This window comes from Myotis myotis, unplaced genomic scaffold, assembly GCF_014108235.1.
Source record: "Myotis myotis isolate mMyoMyo1 unplaced genomic scaffold, mMyoMyo1.p scaffold_m19_p_2, whole genome shotgun sequence".
NCBI lineage: Eukaryota > Metazoa > Chordata > Mammalia > Chiroptera > Vespertilionidae > Myotis > Myotis myotis.
Window position 1 is genome coordinate 42,110,185 of NW_023416324.1, and position 24,420 is coordinate 42,134,604.

At 45.5% G+C, this 24,420-nt stretch overlaps 1 long non-coding RNA gene across 4 annotated transcripts in view; it reads right to left on the reverse strand.

Moving 5' to 3' along the window:
- Positions 1-24,420, reverse strand: part of LOC118677655 — a 51,457-nt gene that overhangs the window by 11,829 nt on the left and 15,208 nt on the right. For 3 of the 4 annotated variants that reach the window (XR_004974459.1, XR_004974461.1, XR_004974458.1), the window contains 3 exons: positions 23,228-23,487; positions 13,210-13,367; positions 12,260-12,380 (listed from right to left, as the gene is read on the reverse strand). This is a non-coding gene — a long non-coding RNA (uncharacterized LOC118677655). Of the gene's footprint in view, positions 1-12,259; positions 12,381-13,209; positions 13,368-15,433; positions 15,547-23,227; positions 23,488-24,420 lie in introns of those variants that run through there. The other variant, XR_004974460.1, reaches the window with a different exon arrangement.

Sequence of the window (24,420 nt, forward strand, 5' to 3'; positions counted from 1 at the left end):
GCTGGGAGATGGGCAAAATCTATTCTCTGCCTCAACTTCCCATTTCATTTATTTACTTGACAAATATAATGTGAATTCTCGCCTCATTCTAGATATTGTTAGAGTCTTTAATGAACATGAGACTAGAAAACAGAGAGATGCCAATTCATTGGGATGAATACAGAAGATGCCATGGAAAAACATAGTCCAAGTCGGCTTCTGGTGAGAGACAGCAAAGGAAGGTTTTACCAGGCAGACGAGCTTTCTCTGGGTGTGAAAGAAAAGCTGACATCTCAGAAGAGGGAGGACACAGTGCTCTGGGCAGTAATTACAGGCTCTCCAGTGAGAGATGTGGAGGGAAGCAGGGTACAAGTGGGAAGCAGGGGAGGAGGCCAAGGGGGAGGTCGGCCAAGCCTCTCCCAGTTTTCCCAGTGAAATAGGAGGGGAGGTTAACAGTTAAGAGGTGAAAGTAGCATGGTCTACGGGGACCGAAATGGCAGGTTATGCTTTGAAAGGCTGCTTTGAGAAGATAAGATACTCAGAAAGAACAAGCAAAAAGGCAGCTCTGAAATAGAAACCACAAATGTGGTGTGGCGTACATTCCACACAGTCCTGCCAAAAACTCAAACAGCATGAGGAGTCTGGGCATGAGAGTGGAGGGAACTGCCCACTGGACAGACACATATGTGTGTGCAAGGGAACTGGGAGTGCTATGAAGACTTCCGATGATCAACCACAGGGCCTAGCCTGGGGGGTTGAAAGAAAATGGGTCAAGTCATTGGAGTTGGAATGGTCAATAGTGTCCATCTCAAGGGGTCAAGGCCAATTGATAGAATCCTGTGCAGAGAAGGATTCCAAAGTTACCTCTGTGCTCAATGGGAAAGAATGGCAGATGGATCACGAATGTTCTCCATGGGCACAAAAAGAGTGGCAGCTACACATCAGGTATATGCCATCTCTGGACAAGAGGCCAGATGAGGCTGGGAGAGGAAAGGAGTGAGAGCGCCAGAAGGACAGGAGGTTGTGGGCAGAGAGAGAGATGTTAGAACTTGAGGTTTCCAAGTTGGACTTCTCATTGGAGATGTCCAGGCCTAGAGCATGGCCCTGGGAAGGTTTGGCTGAATAGAGGAGAAGGCCTAATCTAGTGCTCAGATACCTGAATGCTGCTGCTTTTGTCTCATAGAGATATGTCTTCAGAAGAAAAGATACACTTGTGACTAAAGAGAAGGGTGGATGATCGAAAAGGAACTTGGCCATTATGATGTAAATATAAGAAGGCAGGGAAAGTGTCATTTCCCCATATCATCAGCCTCCAGTCTCAATAAGCCAGAGAAAATAGTAGCAGGAGGCATTCTGTGGGCTTCCTCCAAACTCATGGCCACTGACCAGCAGGGTGGGCAGGGAGTGAGCCAATGACCTCTCCTCCAATGACCTGACCCCATGACCTTCCTTTTTTTAATTGTGGTAAGAACACTTAACATGAGATCTTCCCTATTGACAAATGTCAACTGTAAAATACAGAATGTTGACTCTAGGTAACATGTTGTACAACAGATCTCTAGATATTACTCATCTTGCTTAACTGAAACTTTATACCCTCTAATTGGCAACTCTCATTTTCCCCTGTCCCCAGCCCCTGGCAACCACCATGCTACTCTTTCCTTGAGTCCGTGAATTTGACTACTGTCCATACCCCCATATAAGTGGGATAGTGCAACATTTGCCTTTCTGTGACTGGCTTATTTCACTTCACATAATGTCCTCAAGATTCCTCCCTGTTGTCACATATTGCAGAATTTCCTTCTTTTTAAAGGCTGAATAATATTCCACTGTGTGTATATATACCACATTTTCTTTACCCATTCATCAGTCCGTAAGTATTCAGGTTGTTGCCACATCTTGGCCATTGTGAATAATGCTGCAATAAGCATAGAAGTGTTGCTATCTCTTCAAGGCTCTGATTTCAATTCTCTTGGGTAAATATCCAGAAGTGGGATTACTGAATCATGGTAGTTCTGTTTTTCAATGTTTTAAGGAGCCCTTATACTGTTTCCCATAGTGGTTGCACCATTCTTCATTCCCGTCAATCACATACAAGAGTCCCAATTTCTCCACATCTTCCTCTGAATCTCCTCCTGGGCCCTGGAATGAGTGTCCCTGGAGCCTTGCAGGGCAAGACCAACACCTCCTCATCTCTGGGCGCCACTCTGCAGGGCTAAGCTCAGAGGTCTCCATGCTTGCCTATCTGCCAGCTTGCCTGGTAGATAAAAAGTAGAGAAGGAATCAGGATTGGCCAGAGAGGTGACTTCAGGGGCCTAGAGAGCATGTCTAAAAGCGTCTGTCAAAAAAAGAGTTAATGACTGCTTCTCTGCGGGAAGCCCGGAAGAAATGAGTGTTCGGAAGTGTAGCACGTTCGCTTTTACAGTAGGTGGTGTTATTGTTACATGTTCATGCAGACAGTGCTAATTAACAATCCTAAAGGCCACATCGTTAAATTATTTCTCTGCTTAAAACCCGGCAATGCTTAACGCACCCCAGCAATTCAATTATAGTCAAAACACCAGCCTGAACGCCAGGCACTGCTCTCAGCTGACAAAGTACAAGTTGTTCTGCAAAGCAGGTGAGGCTTAAAAGGGAAAGAAAAACACCTGACCAGCTATCTTCTTTTCCCCTCCCTGACATGGACTCTAAATATCAAAACAACAATAATCTTCCAAGAAAATTTCATGTGAACCTTACCTTTGCCAGACAATGAAATGTAGACTCTACCGATTTTTCTGTGTGTGCAGATAAGAATCTGATAGGATTTCCTTAAAGATCTCACCTGAAACATCAAATCAGTGCCCCCAGACCTATTGGGTGCATTGGGTTTCACTGTGTTTCTTCTGGGTCCTGCCACCCATCCTTTGTCCTTTTCAACCACTGCAAATTGCATTTGGGGTTTGAACCTGAGGCCAGCCGTGGCTTTGGGCTGGGTTTACCCTGGATGTGTCTCACAGTCAGCACACCACAGCACTTGGAACAGCACACAAAGCCTCTTTGTCTCACACCCAGTGAAATGTCTCAAGTACAGAGCGCAGCAAGAAAGGGCTTTGATCCAGATTCACACACACACACACACACACACACACACCTTCTGCCCTTCCCTACCTCCCCCTGCCTGATCTCCTCAGTAGCTAGGCAGTGCACTGGTCGGCTGGCCAAGCGGCCTCAGTCCTCTGGACGAGATTTGGCAGGCAGCACCACGACAGAACCTCCTGCTTGGAAAGTGCTGGTGCTGAGACCACATCTGGGAGCAGCACATATGTGATTCCACTGGTTTTCACACAAAGAGGCAGATTGTGCCAGTGGCCAGCTGGGCACTCATCTGCACCCTTAGAAGCAGAGGGAGCAACCTGCCTGCTGCTCTGCATGGTCTCCCCAAATGCCCAGTCTCTGTATAAACCTTTCCTCATTACTCTCCTCGCTAACACTATCCCAATAAAACCCCTCGAGGAAGCTCCATTCAACACTATGGGACCAGGAGACCTAGGTACTACCTTAGCTCCACATCACCAAGCACAGTCAGTGCCTTACACAGAGCACCCCCACAACAAAGGTTTGTTGGATGGAGAAATGGAGGGATGGATGGATGACTAGACAGATGAATAATGGCTGATGGATAGATTAATGGGTGGGTGGATGGATGGATGGATGGATGGATGGATGGATAGAAGATAAAGCTAGCCAACAAGCTATTACCCCTCTCTAAAAGAACAGTGTCCTCTCACTGACAGCCTTAATCTGGACTCCAGCTCTCTGGAGAGGTAGTACAGGCTGGTGTGAGCAGGCCAGCAATGAACTTGTAGTGATGCCAATCCCCATTCTCCCACCATGGCAGACATCGCTAACAGGCCACAGTGTTCTTGCCAAACAGATTCAAGACCTTTCCTCTCAATTTCCTCAGTAGTGCTCCAGGCAGGTGCTACTAATCACCAAACAGGATGCAACCAGTTGTCTGCCCCAGGGTTAGAATATGGACCATTGTTTACATCTGATCCAATCATTTTCTTACTGTGAGACCTGGAGAAAGCTACTAGAATGAAGATGCCAAAAATTAAGCCTTCAGTTTTCTATATGTATAAAGAAAGATAAAAATGAATATATCCAGTTACTGTGGAGATTAATGAGAAAAGTAAGTAGACATCTGACATTGGTTGTTTTTATCCAGAGACTGTTTATAGATTATTGAGCCCCTTGTTTCTGTGAAAAGTCTTTCCCATCATTGCCAAATTCATTGCTCAGTTGCATCCTTCCCAAAGGGATGGTAGAGAAAAGGCAATGTATGAACTCACACTGGACTTGGTGCCACAAGAGGCAATACTAGTGTGGACTGAGGACACATAGTCCCTAATTTAGCTAGCCTACAATGATTCAAACGGGAACTTCTTGGAGGCAGAACAGTAAAATGAGCAGATCTAGAAGTGAGGATATCTGGGTTCTAATCAAAGCCATGCACCCAACTGGCTGGGTGAGCATGGAAGTTTCATGAGTATGAAAATAAGTTCTCCTTCTTCTGAAAATTTATAACACTTACCATGCTATGAGTCTGGAAACTAGTCCATTTCAAGGCCCCATTGGAATGATGATGATAACATACACTCATGTCATACTAACTGCAGGTCCCAGCATTGTTCCAAGTTCTACACACACACACACACACACACACACACACACACACCCCTATTAAATTTTCACAACTACCGGTAGTGAAATACACAAAAATAAAGTTACTTGCCCAAGGTCAAATAGCTTTAAGTGCTAGAGCGAGTATTCGAACCCAAACAGTATTGATCTATTGTCATTTAGCATCTCCCTTCCCTCCCCAGGCGCCTCCTGAGCCCAGAAGCAGTGTGGTATAGGATCTAAGTAAAACGTATCTGACCTAGCCTGCCTATACTTGAACTCCAGCTCTATTTAACTGCTTCGTGCCTCCATTTCTTCATGCATAAAATGAAGATAGTAAGTATAGTCCCTCACAGAGTTGTTATGGGAATTAAATGAGTCACTCTAAGTGAAGCATTTAGAGCAAGGGTCTGGCACACAGCAAGTGCTATTCAGGCCATTGCTGTTTCTGTGCACGGGAAGCCAGTCTAAAGCACATCCACATTCCATGTGCCTCACACTCCGTAAGTGCTTAATTGTTGACTCAGTTGATTTAACTGACTTGCTCAAGTACCTGGGACTAGGAGTCAAACAGCCCAAATCCAATCCCAGCTCAGCCACAAATTAACTCTGTGACCTTGAGCACATCAAGTAACTACATCTGAGTCTGTTTCCCCTGGTTTACAAAATGGGAACATACATGCCACCCTGTGAATCCCACAGAATTGTTGATCTCGGTTCAACAAGACATATGCGCAGACAGTACATAAACTATTCGATAAATGAAAAGGATGGGATTAGTTTAGTCTTACTGACACCAGCTCCTGAGGGCCTCCGAAGGCCTCTGCTTGGGGGTCATTCTCACCTAACCCACTGCAAACACAGAAGACACGGTTCTCTCCAAAGCTGCCCTCTTCTGTTGTAGACTCTTGCTGAGCCAGATGAAGTTGTCATCAAAGCACATTGCAGAGTGGCCCTTGATCTTATCAAATTGAAGAAGCCACTGCACTGTGTCCAATATGGGTCGAGTCATGAGTTTTCTGCTGTTTATAGCTCTGTTCTGGGGCCTCCAAAGAGTTTTACCAGCAATGAGGTAGATACAGGTGCCCATTTAGTTTGTTGGAAGTTAGAGAATAGTGCTACAGACTAGGCAGTATTATGAAGGAGGCATTTGTTTTAGGTGTTATTTCTCTTTAGAGTGAGACACATCTACGTGTCAGTGTCACTTAAATCACTTATAAGCCATGTGACTTATTCTCTCTCAAACTCACCTAGGACAGTGGCAAGGATTAAAGACAGCACAAACTCTGGCACATAAGAGACATGCTATGAATTTAATGGCATTTTTGTCAAAATCCTCCTCTCTAGAGATTCCATGTTAGTTGTTTTAGCCTGAACATAGGGACCCAAGAGCCCTCAAGTTTGGCCTTGCTTGTTCCTTCAACCCTCTGTGGGTAACGCTCCATGGGCTGAACCTTTCCTGGCTTTTGCTAACAAACACTCCTTTGTCCCCTCCCATCAGATCAGGCTGTTCCTGCTGAGACATATGTATTTATTGAGCCTTTACTATCCAGCACTGTGCTACATCCTATATAATAAAAGCCCAGCGACTGAATGGCAGAACAACCGGAATGACCAGAACGACTGGGGCCCTTCACCCCGCTCAGTCCTGCCCCCCAAGCAGGCCCCCCAACCCCGATTGGGGGTGGGGCCGGCCAGCAAACCACCCACAGCCCCTTGCCCCAGCCAGTCCCACCCCTGATCAGCCCCCAACACCCCTAAATCACTGCCTGGCTCCCTGGTACATGTACATTTCGTGAAAGCACAAGAGAATTATCAGTCCCTTCTGTCCCCAACCAGTGTCTCCAGAGAGCTCTGCTAACACTGCAGCCAAGGTGTGGAATTCTCCCTCCATGGGCCGCAGCCCCAGGGGACCTTCCAAGTTAGCCAAAAAAGGCTACCTAAGCATTAATGGGATGGCAGCCCTTGGCTGAGGAATGTAGAGAGGCTGGGTGAGGATTTTGTGAAATTGCGTTGCCTTGCAGATTAGGTGAGCTTTCAATCTCTCTTTAAAAGGGGCGGCAAAGAGGACCCGCAGGCTGACAGGAGCAACAGTGAAGGGTAGGCACATTCAAAAACAGAAAAACTTTTAAACAAACAGACATGAAGGTCATATTGGGAAACTGAGGGCAGAGCCCCGGGAAGAATGCAAAAATCTTAAAGGGCCATCATCCATCTTGATATATGTTTGCAAACAACACATAAACAACTTCATCTCATGGCATGTGAAATGCAAAACAGTTCTATTGTGGGTTTTCTTTTGGTCACCCTTAAAGTATAATTAGATAATAATAGCTTCCAGCATTAGACCCCACAGCCGGCTCTGCCCGATGGGCCCCCATCGGGGCAGGCCCACCAGACCCCACCCATGCACGAATTCATGCATCAGGCCTTGAGTATTGGAGATAAAGGAAAGATTTAAAATATATTTGTGACAAAGTCTCTGCCCTCAAGGTGTTTATAAAAGAACTAGAGGCCCGATGCATGACATTCATGCACTGGGGGGTTCCCTCAGCCCAGCCTGCATCCTCTCACAGTCTGGGACCCCTTGGGGGATGTCCTCACTGCTGTGGGGGTGGAAGAGGCTCCTGCCACCACCACTGAGCACGCCAGCCATGAGCCCAGCTTCTCCATTGAGCGTCTGCCCCCTGGTGGTCAGTGCACATCATAGCGACCAGTCATTCCGCCATTTGGTCGATTAGGGTTTTATTATATAGGACTGGAGGAAAAAAACATACACACACAAAGATGAATTACAAAGCCAGAGAGAAATATCATGTAAGGTAATAGTAGAAGAGCTGCCACAAGGCCAGACATGATTAGTTGCTACATATATTATAATATACAGACAATAACTTCTGAGAGCAAGGGACAAAGGCCTGGTGTTTTCAGGGCAGGCTTATCAAAGGACAGAGGATTTAGGATGGATCTTAGATGATGGTTAAAGTTGGCCCAAAGCATGGAACTGACATGACTCCCTGATATCTACTTTCCCTTTAGCCTCCCTTTCTAGGGGCCCCTTTTTCAGAAAGGATTCCCTCTCTCCATCATTTGCATGATTAAGCTCTGTCTCCAAGGCTGGAGGGGAAAAAGGACAGACCCTGATCCTCAGAGCCATTAGTCAAAGGGAAGCTCATTTTTGGTGATAGACAGAAGGTCACAGTGGGAAAATTGTGGATTGGTTTAGTTCCCAAACCTGGCAGTGTATACCTGCCTTTCTTCTCAGAGACTCCATTTTTTATATCTGTGATCTCTATGGGGAATTGTTCCTATAGCAGCATGGAACAACACAGAGGATTTTAATGTAATGCTTCTAGCATGTATTGTCAATAAATAAAATTTACTTCCCCTCTCTCATGCTTTTCCATTGCCTCTGCCATCTGCATCTAACTTATTTATTAAATCTTCCATTAAGAGTAATACATAGTAAATATCATTAGGCCTTCACTGTGGTAATTATGCAGCAAATCTCATTCTTGAAGATCCCAGTACAGCACCTGGCACAAGAAAGGTGCTCAATAAGTATGTGACCTTCTATCTTGCAGTGCCTGAAACTCATCATGCTCTCTTGTATTTCTGTGCAATTGCCCAAGTTTTTACTTCAATCTGGAACAACCATCCCCCAACCTCTACCCACCAGCACAGCTAACTAGCTAACTCCTGTTCATCTTAGGCATCTACACCTCCAGGAAGACTATTCTGCCCCATATTCTTACCCACTCTGCTCTAGGTATGTCATCTATTGTTCCTACAGAAAACATGGAACAGTGTAAGATTTCAGAAAATGGTAATGGGATGGATGGATGAATGGATGATGGACGTTGCATGGGTGGATGGATGGTTCACTTAAGGTAACCCATCAGAAACCAACCTGCCCAAAACTCCTTTCACACTTTGGGCCCAGCATAAAGTGCCTCTTGTGAGGAATCAATTTCTTAAATAAGAGATGGACGCTAAGCTTTCTATGAATAGGTGGGAGTTAATGATGAAGGCTCAGTCTTGTAGCATAAGAGGCCTGATGTGGAAAACTCCTGCTCAGCATGAGCACATTTAATACTCACAGGAAACAGCAGGTAAGCAACATAATTAGAAAGAGACGCAGAAACCCAAGGAAAACATGCCATTCCCCCTGGACATTTTCAGGGTTAAACTTAAGACAAGTTCCTTAGGGACAAGATCCTTTATCAACTGTCAGACTCAGTAAGCACAAGATCCCAAACTTAGCATGCTTGGAAGCAAAATGTTTCCATCCCTGGAGACTGGAGTTAGTTGCTGAGATCCCTAACATAAATCATTTTCATCCCGCCAAAGCTTTCAGCTAGTAATGGGACCAGGAGACCCTGGCTCTCAGCTTCCTGATCCCTCTCCCCCTCCACAAAACCCTCACCACTCCTTCCCTCACCTCATCATGCAATGTTTTCTAAGTGTTTCTGAGATCTCAGAAAAATAAACATTGTTTATTTAACTGAAAACATCATAAAATTTTTCTTTTTTAAAAAAACGCATACAACCAAAACAAAACAAAGCAATTGATACAACTATTAAAGCCATGAAGAACATATTATCTAAATTTAACTTTAAAATGTATACCATCAGTATATCTTAGAGAAAAGTATTAAATAATTACTCATCTCTTCTTCTATATTTTCCTCCATATATTCTTTCCTTCTTGATATGCATGCAACAAACATTTACTGATGTTATGTGCCAAGCAGTCTGTAAAACTGAATAGGGCACAAATGTTTCCCACCGTCTATGGGAGATAGTGGCATGTACTGTGTGGGGTAGAAGTGTGATGAGAGAGATATGTCCAGAGTGCAGGGAGGGGCACAGAGAAGAAACATCCAAGTCAGTCTGATGGATCACAAAAGGCTTCTCAGAGGAAACAACATCTGGTGGATGACGGTAATTTTGAGGCTAAGGAAGGGTTTGCCAGACCAAAAAAACAAAAACAAAAACAAAAAACCCAGAAAAGACATGAGTTCCACCCAGTGAAAAGGGTGGATACAAAGGCAGAGCAATGAATCAGCATGTGCAGAACCAAAGTTCACTCAGTATGACTAGAGAAATGGGACAGATGAAGCTAGAGACTCACAAGAGTCAGATCATAAAATATCTTGTGTGCAAAGCTGAATTCGTCCTTTTCCTTAAAAGCTCTGGGAGTTACTGAAGGGTTGTAAGCAAGCAATGCTATAATCTGATTTGCATTTAGAAAAATGATTCCGTCACAGGGTAGATGATGCATAGTAGGGGAATGAAACTGGAGGCAGAGAGACTACCTAAAAATGTGCTGGAATAAACTTAGTGAGAGATGATGAAGGCCTGATGGACCCAGGCAATGGCCATAGGAAAGGTGGTTGAATGTCTTTCAATTTTGAATGTAACCATGTATTTTTGGATCAAACTTCCCAGCAAATAACAACTTGTGGTCATCAGCATGAGCTGTGGTTCCCTTTGCATTCCTTTTACATTTGCTTTCCATAAGTAGCTGGTTTGAGGAAAATATATCTTAGCAATCACTGTGGTCAGAAGCCCTAGGTTCCTGGCCAGTCCCAATCACTTACAAGCTTATTCCTCCAGGAGAGTCACTTGTGCTCTCTGAGACTCGGTTTCCTCACTTATAAAACAAGATTATAAAACTTATCTCCGACCCTTCCATGATAATTAAATGCGGAGAGTGGCTACAGTGTTTGGACAGGTTCAAGCCTCGGACTAATGAGAGGGCACAGTCCTCTCATGGCCATGTGCAAGTCCCAGCTTGGAGGGCAGAGCCCTCCCAGCACAATTATAGCCAACAGCTACAATTGTAAGCTTGAACCTATGGTCCGAACACATGGCCCCACGTGCCTGGGTGATGTGGGCTTGATAGAGTTCAGGTGCATGTAATTGAGTAGGATTGAAACCCACGAGAATGCTGTAGACATCTTGACCACGCCCTTACTTTGCCTTGTGGAATCTGGCTAGAAAATAAAGACACTGCTTGTAGTCCATGGCGCTGTCGCTAGCTCTCCATCAGAGAGGCTCAACATTAGAGAGGACAGCATCCCACCCAGACCCACCTTTCTTCTCTTGTCTGTCTTTTCTCCATCCTTCACCGCCCCCACTCAGGCTCACCAAACCTGGCTGAGCTGGCTCAGCACATAACGTGCCCAACATGGGGCTGAGTATGCCATGGCCATACCGGCTCGCCACAATTACATACAATAATTTATTATATTATTATTTAGCCAAATAAGTGGCTAAAATGCAGTAAACTATCACACTATACCACCTTAGGACCATTTTAGATGCAAATGGCAGAAAAAAAATCCAACCTAAACTGGCTTAAGCTAGAAAAAAACAGATGTCCTGTAAAGCCTATGAGCAGATTTGGCTTCAGACACAGCTTGAGTCAGGCTCAGCTGCTACCACCAGGTTGCAGATCCGGACTCTGCTCCTCCTGCTATGGTTCATGCTCACAGCGCAGCCCCTTCTCTGCCACTAGCAGCTTCAGACACCCACCACACCACCCAACATTGTCTCTGTGGTGGGTTTTTTCATAAGCCTAGTACTTTCTCGTTGGACTTAACTGGATCATGTGCCCATCCCGGTGACCAGAAGATGGGATTTGTATTTGATTGATGCCTACATTGAGTGCTCCACCCCTGGGGCGTCCCAAAGTACAGGGTTGACAATGAGGGAGGATAGTTCTCCCCAAGCAGACATGGAGTACTGTTACCAGGAGCGGAGGGACGATGCTCTGGGTGCAAAGGCGACAGGTGTCCCTCACACACACTTCACAATGGGGCACCACTCAAAGCCTCTGGTTGCTAAGCAGCTGCATAGAGATTGGCTGACTTTGCTGTTGTAGCTCCTGCTCTGAGACGGAGCACTAAAGAGACATGGCCCTTCTTTCCACTTATGTCATAATCGTAAAATTGTTATTTATTGTCAAGCTTTGAAGTATTCTTCCGAATGCTCTCATAACACCTCCGAGCTATTCAGGGATCACCAGGATTCCGCAGCACTCCTTTAAGAGGCACTTCTGGAGGCAATATGAAGCAGAGGGAAAGAGAGAGAGCTTCCAGCAAAAGAGAGGGCCTAATGGGCAGAAATCAGATAAAAGAATCTGACAGTAATCAATAGTAATTGTATTTATAAGTGGCATCCGCTCTTCCTCCTTGGAAAGTACCTTCTAGCTGCTGGGGACTTAACCGTTTCTATAAGCTTTAAATCACTTCACCATTCTTTGCCTCCGGCCATGTGAGTGGACCCCAAGAATGAATTGCCATTATTCACTCCATCGGAATGTATCCAAGGGCAGGGAAAGACCCAAAGCCAACAACTGCCTGGCTCTCAAGAAAGGTGGCCATCAACAACTTAGACACTCACTGTAGGACAGCAGAGAGGAAAGGAAGCTTTCCTTGCCCGGGAGGTGGGAACGTTCCCAAACAGGATGCCCCCTTTACAGCTAAATCTCAGAAAGAGTTCCCTTTGCGTTTATTTCCGGATATGTCTGTCATTCAGTCCTCTATCAGAATGCAAGTCTCTCAAGGGCAGAGACCATATCCTTTTCCTCTCTCACTCCAACACTTACCAATGTGCCTGACCCATAGCAGGCACTTCATAAACGTGTGTGGAATCCATGGGTTCACTTTGCTGGGCACGGCCAAATATAAAGATCGGAAAGACAGCTTTGCACTTAAATGTCCCATAGCCTGGTGGGGTAGGAAATGAGAACATAATGGAATTACAGTACGGTGAGGTGTTCTAAGTGTACCCTTCATCTCATGGCCCTTTTGTGTTTACAACTCACTAATCACATCTACTTTCTTATCCGATTCTCAGGACACCCCAGTGATGTTGGCACAGCAGATTCATTAGCCTCGTGCTACATACCTGAGATCAGTTACTTAGGATGCAAGGGGTGGAAATACTCAAACCCAGTCACATGACTTAATTGCATCTGTCTCTGAACCCCAGATTTGGGTTCTTCCCATGATGCTTTTGCAGTGTTCCCAGTGAATGCAGGCCTGTTCAACTTTGAACACCAAAGATGGTGAGACTAACTAAATTATTATAGATCAACCTTATTAAAAGTGCTTTCTTAGTTACTCTCTTCTAATCACCACATTGAATTTGTGTGGCAATTTTACAGATAAAAGAACAGAGAATGTAAGTGCCTTGAATCTAGACTAAATTGTAAAACTAGTCAGTGCCTAAGTTAAAACTGGAACTCCCCCATTCGCGGTCTCTCTGGCCTTGAAAAAGCACAGTCCTAGAATCCATGGGTCATAGGAATAGAAGAAACCGTATGTAGTACACCCTCCCACCCCATGCAGACATTGCTTCATCCAGCTTCTCCTTGCACATCTCTAGCGAGAACACCTTGCTTACCACACTGGAATGCAGGCTGCCCACTCTTGGAAATCCCTCTCATCAGTCTTTTCGTCATTAACAAATAGAACTCTCTGACTCCCTGCCATTTCCTCTCATTGGTTCTGCACTGGTTCCATTTTATTCAATTTATGTTTATTGGGTAACTACCTTGTGCTAAGCACCCCATCGATAGGTACTCTTATTATGCCCATTTTGCAAACAAAGAAACTGGCCTTTGAGCGGTTGAAAAAGTCCCAGGTGGGAAGAGGCAAGGCCAGGTCTGCTGTCCTTAAGTACCAGGCTGTCCGAATGACGATGCACACTTCCTGCAGGCAGAGAAGAGTAAGACCTGTTTAGCAGACATGGCTCCCTCTACGCCACTCTCCTGGTTTACAAGTCAGTAAATGTTCAGGAGCCTCCAATCCAATGTGCGAGGTTAATGAATAATATGTAAAAGTTTATAGTTTATACAGTATAATCTCATAAACATTTATTAGTATGCTAATAGAAAGTAATGGCCATGTGAGCATAAAATGAGAAGGGGGCTGAAGTGAGGGAGCAAAAGAGCTGTCAGAAAATATTCGTGGTGTCAGTTTTTACCAGCGAGGCGTACAGGCATGATCTCCCACAGATTCACTGTCCAGCTTGACCTCTGGATGACCCTGACCGGGCCGAAAGAATACTGGAGATATGGGGTCTAGTCCTGACTCAGCCCTTCAAAAAGAAAAAGGAACTGACCTTTATTGAAACCTACTCTGTGCCAATGCTCTACTAGACATTTCCTCAGTGATTTCCCCACTTGCTCTTCCTGGGTGAGCTTAAGCAATTGCTCAGCACATTACAAATATTCAAATTTATTTACTCAATTATGCTGAGTTAAAATGAAATCAGTCTCCCCCTCTGGGCTCTGTATTTTATTCTATTTCTAATGGTCTCTTGTATATGCTCTCCTGATTCCAAGAAAGTTTTCTGCCATCTCTTCCCAAAACATCAAGCAGGTGACATAAAATTTAAATCATCTCACTTTCTTGATGTCTAATGCAAGGCAGTTTAGTGCCAGAGAGATGGCACCTGGAATCTCGTCCGTCATTGCTCTCAGTGGCCGAGGGCAAGTCATTTGATATAATGTACTGGTCGGTCTCTTTATCAGAAACGCAGAGAAAATAAAGATCTCATGACGTGAGAAAGTCATGAAATATGTGAGAGTATCTGGAAACACATCCATGTGCATTTGCCTCTCTGCACAACTATGTGCTGAGTACCGACGGTAAGCAAGCTCTCGGGCTGGGACCCTGGGGCTGCACCGATGACTAAGACCCGATTTCTGCATTTAAGTGGTTCACAATGTACATGCGATGGAGAGTGAAGGGAAGAAGTCAACCTTAAACAAACAGAGTTATAAATACAGTTCTATGGGGTGAGAAAGCTCAATTCATTTCATTGGATGGGATTTTTCAGAGAATGCTTCAATAAAGAGAAAGGTTGCATTTTCAACCTAGCCATGAATAATGAGCAGACAGTTCTCCAACAGGCCTTTTTTAAAAACCTAACAGTATGTTTATATGCATGTATATTATATTTATTTGAACTACTAAATACTATTTCATCTAATTAAACCACACATAGTTTTCTTTGCCTACTTAGGGACAATTAAGCTGTTATCACTTTTGCTCTATTAGATTGACTATCTCTGTACATGCTTTCGCCACAGGTGAGATCTTTCCTTACCATGAAAATTACAAGTGGAATTCCTGATGCATGTTCCTCACCAGGTATTGGCAAATGGCTCACCAAAGGATGTGGGCAGATTAGTACAATTATGCACAATATAAAACCACATCCTATATAATAAAGAGGCAATATGAAAATTAACCCTCACGCCCTCACAAGATGGCTGCCTATGACCAGGTCGGCAGGGGGGTTAGTGAGGGATGACCAAACGACTGAACAAGCAGGCTCTGTAGGGTGACCAGGCCAGCAGGGGGCTTAGTGAAGGATGACCAAACAACTGAACAAGCAAGCTGCATGTGGCAACCAGGCCAACGGCGGGGGGGGGGGGGGGGGGGCAGTTAGGGGCAACCAGGCTGGCAAAGGGGGGTAGTTGGGGGCTACCAGGCTGGCGGGGGGGGGGGGCAGTAAGAGGCGACCAGGCCAGCGGGGTGGGGGGGCAGTTAGGGGTGATCAGGCCAAATGGGGGGTGCAGTTGGGGGCAACCAGGCAGGCAGGCAGGTGAGCTATTAGGAGCCAGAAGTCCAGGATTATGAGAGGGATGTCCGACTGCTGGTTTAGGCCCGATCCCCCATACCAGGCCTCTAGTAAAATATATTATTTGTGGATACATAGTAAAAGTGTATTGCGAATGATTGCATACTGCCTTTACCATGGTGCTTACCTCTGGGGAGGGGGACAGAAATGAGGCCTTGGCAAAAAAACATCTCTTAAAGCTGGATGATGGGCATCTGAGGTTCTGGTAAGCAATTTGTGTACTTTTCTGGATGGAAATGTGAAATTGCTCATGCTTAATCCTGTGTAAATGAGAAGACCCGTGTCAGGCTGAGAGATTGGGAAGAAGCAGGCTTCCAGGCGGAGGGAATGACATCAGCAAGAGCCCAGAACCATGAAAGCACAGCCTGTTCTAGACTGGAGTGAAGGATGCTCTGGTTGGAAACAGTAGGAAAACATAGATGGGAGCCAGCCATCATATCTGGACTCTATTCTAAACCAGTGGGACCACCTGAAGCTACCTGAGGCCTGTGAGCATTATCAGGACACCACCAAGGCCCCTGACCACCCACCCCCTCGACACCTGTCCTCCTCACTCACCTCCCGACCTCGGTGAGATGCTTTGCTCCGAGTAGAGAGCAGGCTATCGGGAGGTCAGGGGCCCCCTTCGCAGCAGCCCTTAGAGATGAGTCAGCTGCGAGCTCCTAACGTGGAAAATACGCATTGTCTCATGCACAGGTGTGAGGTCCAGGGGGCTCTGAGGCAGCACTGCCTGAAGCTCGATGAGAGTTCAAACAATCCCCAGAGCCAGCAAGAAGAAAATTGTCTCATAAAACTTCCCATTGATTTTAGTCAAGATCCTTATAAATTCCCATGGGGCCAGATTGCTCTTAGCATGATTAATATCCCTGCCTTCCCCGAGCACGTTTCTCTCTCTCTCTCTCTCTCTCTCTCTCTCTCTCTCTCTCTCTCTCTCTCTCTTTCTCTCTCTCTCTCTCTCCTCTCTTTAATACATGTGCTCAGACACACTACAAACTCACACACTACATACTCAAGCACATGCTTTCGGTCACACATGCTCACACATGCTCAGTCACTCTCCAGCAGGGACAAGAGACAGAGGTGCATGTCTGTGTGTTTCTCACACTCCTTAAACACAGGGTGAAATGGTTCCCTTGTAGGGAAACTTCGAGTCTATTTCCCTTTGTGATGCGTTTTTCACACATCTCAAATCTGGCTAGGCTTTGCCTATGACCAAAATTTTCCCTTGAAAACACCCCTGAGTTCACATAACCCAGAGCAGGGAACCCACATCAATCATGGAAGCTGATGACTGGTGGGTCGGCTCCACGGACCAAAACAAGCCACTTAGCAGCTTGTTCTCTGCACAGCCGGGGCGCCCCAGGGCTCAGGAGGGGAGAAGACTCCTCTAGAGTCCTGCGCCCAGCAAAGTACAGACCTGGGGCCAGAGGCAGAGGAAGCTTCTTGATTATGGAGAGGCGAACAGAGCGGTCTCCTTTGTTTAGGAAAACACAAGGAATCGAGGACGGGCAGGGCTACCCGGCCCTCTCCACAGCACAGGACAAACTCAATGAACTTCCCAGCAAAAAATGGCTCAGTGGATCCAGTTTCCCAGCAGATGTCAGCCTTTGGGACTTGTTACTTTGGTGGGCAAATTCGTGTGTGTAATAAGGAGGGGAAACATCCGTAATAGTTGCTTTTCGAAGCTTAGCAGACACATTAGCTCACACTTATTACTATCCAGGAAATCCACTTCTCCATCAGAGAATATCCCCTGCCAGGTACCACATGCTGCTCGATCCTAAAGCCTTCTCCTTCCCCTGGGGCTCTCCTCCCACTTTTCCAATTCTAAGTCTTACCCAAAACCTAGGGAAAAAAATAGGCAGATTCCATTGGGTTCTTGGTAGAGTCATGTAGAGCAGGCCTTTTTGCATCTATGGCGCTTTGGAGATCTGTGACTCCGAGCTCTGTCTCAGACCCTCACCGGCCACCGAGTAGCCATGGCCGCTCCACCTCAGTGCTCCTACAACGCATCCCAAATACCTGTGTCCGCAGTGACCTTCCCTGTGCAGAGCTCCCTCCTCCTCAGACAGAGTCTGTGGGATCTGAAAGCGCAAACTTGATCTCATTCTTCCATCTCTCCCACAGCTCTTAGCACAGCTCCCAGCACATCATAAATGCCTAATAAATTGTTTGGTTGGTTGAAGTGCTTTGAAAAGAAGGTGTGTAGATAAGGATGGTCCTGGGATGTTTACTCTGTCTAGGAGTCTCCTGTAAAGCAGACAATCCAGGGTGGAATGGTGTCAGGATCCTGCCCAATCAATCTCAGTAGCTCAGATCCAAACAAGGTGACACACAGAGGACCATCTCTGTGCATCAGTGGTGCCCCGTAGGGGATGCCATGGGAACATCGGCAGGTCTTCGATGTACTGTCTCTTTTGCATAGCAAAGTGGTTAAGAGCAGGGACAGTAGACATCAGGTTCAAATCCTGCTTAAGGTTCAAATACCAGCTTTACCTCTTACTAGTGAGTGACTTTGGCGTTTATCTATCTCATTGTTAAAATGTGCATATAAAGTTGTACCTCGTTGGATTATTGTGAAGTTAGGTGCTTTCCTACATATAAATCTACTAGAGATGCACAAAAATCATGCAAGAGCAGGCCTTCCTTCCCCCGGCTGCTGGCACCGGCTTCCCTCCCTGCCCCAGCTTCGTCCGGAAGGTCGTCTGGAAGGACATCTTGTCTAATTAGCATATTACAGTTTTATTATTATAGATTTAAAATAGTGGCTAGCGTATTTACCTAACAGTAAATACAGTGGAGCCTTGACTTACGAGTTTAATTCATTCCATTACAGAGCTTGTAACTCAAATTACTCGTATGTCAAATCATAAAGTGAACGAGTGAGACACGTGATGCTGGGCTGATGTTGTGGCATTCACTGTGACGTTCGCTGCGCCAACTAGCGGTGGGGTATCTGAAGCTGGCTCGTAACCCGAATTTTAGCACGCAACTCAAAGCAAAAAATCGGCTGAGAGACAGCTCGTTTCTCGAAAAACTCATTAGTCGGGACACTCGTAAGTCAAGGCCCCACTGTATTTATTGTCAGATAAATATGCACCATGTGCCAGTCACTGCTCTGATTGCTAAAAATACAGCAGTGAGTGAAAATAAAAGACAAAAATTCATGTTCTCCTGAACCTAGTAATCTAGTGGGGACATCGCCCTAAGTAAATGTCAGGGTTCCCATAATTAGTTTATGTTTATTATCTTCCTAGCATCACCCTTTGCCTCCCCTGCTGGCCTGTATCTCAGTTGTAAGCACACAATGGGTATTCGTAAACAATTCCTGAATGGAAAATGATTAACTGAATCCATAATTGTAACATTGCCATATTTATGTCAATCTCAAAATTATATTAGACAGCATGTATATATTTACATATATACTTATCCTATATGATAAAAGGCTAATATGCAAATCGACTGAATGGTGGAACAACTGGTCGCTATGACAAGCACTGGTCACCAGGGGGCAGACGGTCAATGCAGGAGCTTCCCCCTGGTAGTCAGTGTGCTCCCACAGGGGGAGCACCACTTAGCCAGAAGCCAGGCTCATGGCTGGCGAGCACAGTGGCGGTGGCAGGAGCCTCTCCCGCCTCTACGGCAGTGCTAAAGATGTCTAACTGCTGGCTTAGGCCCCCTGTCAGTCAGACATCCTCAGAGGGCTCCCAGACTGCGAGAGGGTGCAGGCTGGGCTGAGGGACACCGCCCCCCACCCCCCACCCCGAGTGCATGAATTTTATGCACCAGGCCTCTAGTATATAATAATTATGTATTATATTGAGTCCTGATCTAGGGGCTTAAATTAACTGATGGCTCACAACAAACCCACAGGGCTGGTACTATTATTATCACCCCCATTATACAGATGAGGAAACTGAGGCAGACAGAAGTTAGAGACCTTGCTCAGGAACACCTAGCCAGAGTTCAAGATCACACTGCCCATGCCATCCTGCCTCAGTAGAACAGAATAGGCCAGATTTTTTAAATGGGCAATGGACACTCTTTCCATGGCTGGAAGGAAATCAGCCAGCACTTGGACAACCGCAGCCAGAACTCACCTGCCTGCTCTTGGCCCCATCCACACACTCCCCAACCCACTTGTTCAAAGCAGTCAGAACTGATGGCCTTAAGTCAAAGATCTGATCTAGTCACCTCACCTGACCACTTCCCTACTTGAACATCCCTCATCCCTATGAGTCCCTTTTCCCTCTAAATGCTCTTCAAACTTTTATTTTTACTGTTGCCCACAGTAAGAAATACATTTTACATGGTAACCCAATATGTGCAAATATATATACATAGAACTGGAACAAAAGTCTCCCTAAATGGCACCTGTTTTCTTTAAGCAATGTGTCTTTGCTGGATGTCTCCCATTTCCCCTGCCAGATCCACCTGCCCTGCTCCAAGTTCAAAGACTGGCTCAGCTACTTAGTAGCTCTGCAGTGTTAAGCAAGTTATGTAACCTCGCTAAGCCTCTATTTTCTTCCCTGGTAAGTGGGGATGGTGATAATAGCCCCCAGCTCATTAGGACTGGATGAGATGGTACATATTAAGTTCTGAGAGTATGCCTGGTTTACAGCAGTATTCCCAGAAACGTTAGCCAGCATTATGATTATTTTGAGTAGAAATAACAGTAAATGTTCATTAATTTTCATTAAGGTATTTTAGTGTCTAACTGTGACTGAGTGAGGCGATCTCAGACATAGGAAGTGTGTCTACAGTCTGGTAGTCACATGATTAAAATGACTGTTTTAGGAAAAAAAACCACCAACATGTTGATTGAGGCAGTTTTTTTAAACAAATTCAGAATGATTGCCTTACAGATCCCAATTGTCCCAAACTGCACGCTACAAGACAGCTTTTCACCTGAAGAGTGGCTGCCTCTCTGCTACTGCGTTCCTGAGTGAGTCAGAAACCTTAGCCCATGACAGTCCTAACAGATGGACCTAAAGACGTGTTTCGGGTTACTGGGGAGTGAGGCAGCCAGGCTCCTATGTGAGATTGTGCTTTTGCATAAGCACAAGCAACGGCTTTTTATTCTCCTGAACTCGGGATTATTCCCAAAAGGCAGACCCCCAGGTTAACAGCCAAGTCCTAAAAGGTGCCAAGTCAGTCTATTAGGGAAGGAAAGAAATCCCTGGTTATAAGTCACTTGGAAGGCAGTTTAATTATAAAATGTGTGAAACTGAATTTTAAATGTAAAGGTTCATATGGGCTGTTTCCTAGGACCCTTTGAAAAGTGTTAACTAGTTATCATTATATGAAATTTCCGAATGCACCAAGCCCAGGGCTGTATGTTATTTCCTAGGCTCCCCAATAATTCCCAGTTACAAGGAGCTGGTGTTCACTATTTAGACATTCCAATGCAAGCACCAAGTTCAAGGCAAAGGTCTTGAATGTAGATGTTTACCTATTTTCTGATCACCAAAAATGCTTCTAAGTTTGGACTAGGTTTGTGTCTTTAAATAATATTTAAACAGCCACCTCTTACCACTTACCTTCTCCCTCCTACAGTCCAACAAAGTGAACCTCCTTCCTATCTATATAACTGCCACACACACACAAACACAATTCCATTTTGAAAAAATAATTACTGCTGATAGAAACTGCCTGGCACAAGATGTGTCGGTACAGGCCAGGGGTGGGCAAACTTTTTGACTCGAGGGCCACAATGGGTTCTTAAACTGGACCGGAGGGCCGGAACAAAAGCATGGATGGAGTGTTTGTGTGAACTAATATAAATTCAAAGTAAACATCATTACATAAAAGGGTATGGTCTTTTTTTTCAATAGTTTTATTCATTTCAAACGGGCCGGATCCGGCCCACGGGCCGTAGTTTGCCCACGGCTGGTACAGGCAATTAGGCACGAAGTGTCCTGAACAACTCCATCCCAACTGAGAACTGCTTCCCCCAGTTACAATGGTGAAGATGGAATTACAGCCTTTACTGCCATTTACGCTCTCTCCACCTGTCACCCTGAGAGATCCAGGAAAAAGGCCAGGAAAAGGTAGCAGATGTTATCAGAGGCCACCTTTTCATAAACTCACATTCAAGTCTTCATTCTGTAAATCAGCTAGGGACAGGCCAGCATGGGGCAAGGGAGAATATGTACCAAAAATGAATGGATATTGGTCTCCACCCTCAACCTGGTCACATAGCAGTGAGGGACACAACTGATATACCAGCAATGGCAGGCAGTGCTTATAACTGTTATGTCAGCGGGTGGGCCGGCCACAGTGGTGTGATGGTCAAAGTTTAACAACCAGTTCTCCAGGGGAAAAGAAGCCCTAATTTGTCGCTCTTGCCAATTTCCATGGTGCAAATATTCCCACTGTGACCAATTTCAAGCTACCAACATGACATCACAGAACAGAGAATTGGGGAAAGATGCACAATAGCGTACCATTCCACAGTACTTCCCCCATACAGTTACAATAGATGTAATAACCTCAAGAGTATAGATCATAGTAAAAGGTAATAAAATAATTTGGAAATAATGAATTTTGAGTAGTTATTAACCACTTTAAATATCATTTCTTTGATTGCAAGTTGATGTAACTTGACTTTTATTTGTTCCTGTGTTTAACAACAAGCTTGCAAAAGTCCTGCAACTTTTAATAACTGGCTATTATGAGTTGCTGCAATCCATTCCCAGTGCACCGCTAAATGGACCTTACCTGGACAGAGGGCTGACCAGGGCACCAGGGATAGAGTGAAGGTTCAACAGCCAAGTGAGAGCTGAGGGCTTACCTGAAGCCATCTGGAGTGCAAAAGTTAGAGGTACAGGCCAAGCCAGTATTTGCAAGAGCTAAAAGCCACATCCATTGTAGACAAAGTACTAACACCAGACCACAAAGAAAGTGCAGGGCAAAGTTCATTTGGGACTGTCCATGCAAGGGAGGTTTTTGGAATGTGCTTCAGATACCTGAGTGATCGTACTGGCTCACATTTATTGATAAATAACCTAGTTAATCATTCATGAATATTTAATTATCATTATGGGGCACTTAACATAGACAAGGTACTGTTTTAAATGCTTTACATGCTTTATTCTACTTCTGATGGACCCAGTTTACAGATGGGACAGACAATCTAACTCCAGAGCCTATGGTTGCCCTTGCTCTGCAACACAGGTGCATGTGTCCAGCTGGTTTAAAATGCCATACAGAAAGCGAACAGTGCGTGAAGAAACACTCCAAGTGGAATAACTACAAGTTCCGCAGATTGTGTTCAAACAGTTGGTCCAAAATATTACTATGTGTTCAGAGATATCACCACACATTGCGTATGGGCGAGGGAGAGGGTTGTTAGAGATAAGCAATGGGTGAACTTACCTTTCGGTGAATCAGATGCACTGTGAGAACATGGATAGAAAATGCAAATGTGGTCCCTGCCATTAGGAAGCTCCTTCACTCTCACGCCCAAGCCCTTAGATCTGACACTACAAGCCTGCTTCCTGAATCTCCTCTCTCCAAGCACAAAGGTTTGGGGTCCTTCTGTTCCAAGGCCAGTGCCTGGAAGTCAGTCCAAGGCACACCCAACCCCAGCCACAGCCCCAGCCTACAGCCCAGCCTGGGCAGAGCCCTGGGTCCCTGCTTGCCTCACAGGGGAGATTCTAGCCTGTGAACTCCTTGAGGTTTCACAGACATTTTTTCAGAGGCCTAACCTGGCCCAATAAATAAATATGTGTTGAACATTGAAGCTGCCAGCGCAGAGGGAAGGCATGCTCACAGTTTCATCTTTATTAGGCCTTCTCATTTTATGATTCAGTGCATGGGACACAGGCCAACTGCCCCTCTGCCCTTAGGAAGTGGCCTTCTGACTCAGAATGACACATTATTGCACATTCCCAACAGGGAACCACAAATGCCTCACCAATGTTTCAGGCTGGCTGGACGCCTTCGGCTGAGTCTCAAGTAGTGTTTTCTTTGCAGTCGTGTCTTTGAGGAGCCGGCCCGTGAGGAAGAGCTTTCAGAAATGGGCATGATTCTGCACATGGTGCTTCAGGGAAGTGGGTGATTGGGTCTCACCCACCGACCTGGGAAAGTTTCCATGAATTCATTTTCCTTTCACCCTCAGTGATGCTCCATGTGCTTATTCAGACAAGGAGAGAGGTCTGTTTTCAATTAGGGCTACTAAAAAAAAAAAAAAAAAAAGTGTTTTTAAAGAGCCTGTAAAAATAATCCAATAAAGGCCTCAGAGGTGTGAGCTGTTGTCATCATCCTGTTTGGAAAACGCCACTCAGAATGCGCCCGAAAGGGAGACAGGGAGGTGGGGACGCCTTCAAAAATTTAATTTGTGAAATGAACCTGCGGGATTAGTCGCCCCCTTTGCACCAGCTTTCATGTGTCCTCGCCCAGGGAAATCCGAGGCTTTGGATGGCTGGCCCGGTTGGATCAGGTTACACTGTTTGGCTCTGCAGACATCACACTTTTCATTTTGCCTTTAATCCTAAAGGTCACCGGGAAGGTCAGCCCCAAACACAAATGATACTTTGTGGTCTTACTTTCAGACAATTATCAACTCATAAATCTTGGTTAGACTGTAATGAGAGTGCGAGAAATAATTGAATTCCGTCCAGACGAACAGTGTCGGAGGGAGGGAAGACCTGAGGGGGAGGCAAAAGATGGAGGGAGGGGGTTCAGGGCCCAGCAGCCAGAAAATCTTTGTGGACTCCTGTTTGTCCTTGTCAAATCACTGCATTGAGAGGTTTGGATGGATCGGGGTGAGGCCGTTAAAGATGGTGCCGGTCCGAGGGAGCTTGGACAATAGAGGATAACGTCTAAGTGAGGAGTCAGATCTAAAGGCAGCCAGCAGGAAAGAGACAGACTAGAACAGGAGCCAGGGACTGAGGTGCTGAGAGTGCCAGTTCAACCAGTCACCATGCTGTGCGGCCCTGGGAAGACCACTTACCCTCTCAGTGTTGGGAATGGGGAGGCCAGTCCTTCCTACATCAGGAGATTGTCATTAACGATCACATCAGATAATGCACTGAAATCGGTGCTTTTTAAACCTCAAAGGAGACAGCATTGCTAAGCATGTTAATTCATCCATGATAATCTGTAGAC